Below are 2,528 nucleotides of genomic sequence, written 5' to 3'. Positions count from 1 at the left end.
ACGAATCCCCACACCCACCACACACTCCCCCTACATCTCATTTCATGATTCGGTATTTACCGAATCGGTAAATTTACCGAATCGGTAATATTACCGATTCGGTAATTTTACCGATTCGGTAAATACCGAATCATGAAATTCTCCCCCTACATCTCAAAAGCCAAAATACCGGTCGGTAACGGTATAATTACCGAAAATCGGCCGTTACCGACCGGTATTTGGCTTCCTACATGAGGCCCTTAGTGATCTATATCTCAGTGAGGAGTGCTAGCACTACCTCACCCAGGCTGCAGTAGCAGGCCTGTGGTGTCAGATTTAGTCTGCGTCCCAGGGGTGACATAATACATGCTTCAGCCCCTGGTAGGTCTGTGAAGTACCTATACCCTTGGTACCTAGGGTACCATATACTAGGGGCTCATAAGGTACCACAGTATCCAATCACTAGTGCATCTAATATGCAGTCCAAGTTGTTTAGAGAGAACAGAGAGACTGGGGCCCTGATTAGCAGGGTCCCATCCAGACTATAGCCAGAAACCAGTGTAAACATCAGAAAAAAAGTGGGGGCAACATAATGTGCAGATCCTACTCTCCTACAGAGATCAAAGGTTTGTTTTAAATATATTGCCTGAGAATTGGGGAAAGATTCTAATATGCCAACAGAGATTTTGTCCTGACCCACTACCCGACAATTTTTCAACTCTTTGATTGCAGATCCACATATATACAGACACATATAAACCTATAAGTCACTCCTATGGCAGGCCTTGACAACCCTGAAGGCAGAGTGCTTGGTGTTGTGTGAGAGGGTGCCCAAGCATGAGCTGAGCCCCTCTGCAGCTTTCAGAAATAATTCCTTATGGCTGTTCTGTGATACACAAACGTCTGGTGGACTGTCACAAGTGTACTGGATGCTCAGGAAAGTATAACGTATTAATGTTTCAACTATCTGCAAAACTGAAGAAAAACTGAAACAGTTTCAATTGACAATATTTATCTGTAAATGATTGATCTCATATCCAGCAGATTGTTATTAATCATAAATTAAAAGCACTGTTGAAGTTTTGCGTGCATGTTACAATAAAAGAATCAATGACATTTGGATGTTGAAATACATCAATAAATCAAAACAATACAATTAAGCTAACAGAAAACATACTACGAAAGGTATCAAAGTTCTGCCCAATGCATTTCGGGATTGAAATGAATCCCTTCTTCAGGGGCATCTGAAAAGACAAATGAAAAAACATTTTGAAAGATGTCATCAATGATAAACTAAATTGAATTGTGGACGAACAGTAACAATGCTAAAGGTGCAGGGTCTGTGGCCGCGGCCAGAGTGAAATAGTTCCTGTACGCTTTCAGCCCATAGCAATGATCATCACAAAATGAAAAAATTGGAGAAAGCAAAGCGAAACTGGTGCACAAATTGAAATGGACGGGACGTGGGAATGAAAAGCATGCTTGACAAATACAACCAAGTGACTGCATGCCAAATATCGTGGCTAGTATAGAACGTTCTAGTGTTAAAAATCTGCGATGACTGCTTTAAGGGTACTTGCTGATGGAAAAGAGTTCAAATAGTTCCTGTTGGCTCTAGACTGTCTATGTGAGAGGAAACATGTACGTTGGCTGGGTCTCTATCATCAAAAATAAAGAAGTTGGATGAACTGGGTGCAAGAAGTGAAAAAACGAACGAAGAAAGCTGTGACTAGTGTGGAAAAAAACGTACTGCTGGTGAGAAAACTGCGGTAAAAAAACTCGGGAGCAACGAGGCGTGAAACAATTGAGAAAGACGCTGCTGGAGAAGAAAGGGAATATCAGTAGTGCCCAAAAGCGACCAAGAACTGCTGTGTAAATCGTATTACTAATGCAAGGTACCTGAAGCGTGTGAGCACGCTCGTTAATTCTCCAATGCGATTGAGACTTACAATAAGCATGGACAAAAAATTGAGGAAATGGCCAGGTGCTTGTGCGAAACTGACGTTCTGTGAAAAAAAGAGAAGAAAAAGGTGAAATGGTGTGCGGTAAAAATCACCGTTCACCAAAACTCTGATGTGACCTAAAACAGCGCAATAAAGCTTACCGGGGGTCTAATAAGGATAGTCCGTTCACTGTGCCTGAGCGCAGATCAGTGCATTGCTGAAGGAATGAGAAGAGCGTCGGCAATGATTGCCGGTAAATGGAGACACAGTCACGGTGCTTCGGCGTGTGACGTGAGACTAGTAAAACATAAAAGAGGGACTGAACAATATCAAACATAAGCGCCATCTTGAAATGGGGATGGAAAAATGTAAAATGAACTGTGAATCTGAATGTGAAAAAACGTGCGTTAATGAAAGTCACCCATGAGCAAGTATGCAAAGAAGAGAAAGGAGGAAAATAAAAATGGACAAAATAGTGGAAAGAGGAAAAAAATTGCAATTAGTGTTTGTTGCAAAATAAACAACTGTGACAACAGCGAAGGGGTGATAGTAAGATTATTAAATGCATGATAGAACGAACTGAAAAATTTATGGGGATAACTGCAA

At 41.3% G+C, this 2,528-nt stretch overlaps 1 long non-coding RNA gene across 1 annotated transcript; it reads right to left on the bottom strand.

Moving 5' to 3' along the window:
- Window positions 1-214: 214 nt before the first annotated feature.
- LOC146859525 (uncharacterized) lies at window positions 215-2,204 on the bottom strand. Its single transcript, XR_014979781.1, has 3 exons — window positions 2,084-2,204; window positions 1,879-1,985; window positions 215-1,223 (listed from the first exon to the last, which is right to left on the bottom strand). It is a non-coding gene; the product is annotated as an uncharacterized LOC146859525 (long non-coding RNA).
- Between the last annotated feature and the right edge of the window lie 324 nt (window positions 2,205-2,528).

This window comes from Triturus cristatus, chromosome 3_2 (genome assembly GCF_964204655.1).
Source record: "Triturus cristatus chromosome 3_2, aTriCri1.1, whole genome shotgun sequence".
NCBI classification, from domain to species: domain Eukaryota; kingdom Metazoa; phylum Chordata; class Amphibia; order Caudata; family Salamandridae; genus Triturus; species Triturus cristatus.
The sequence above is the reverse complement of the archived record's forward strand: the minus strand, read 5'-3'. Positions and strand labels throughout refer to the sequence as shown.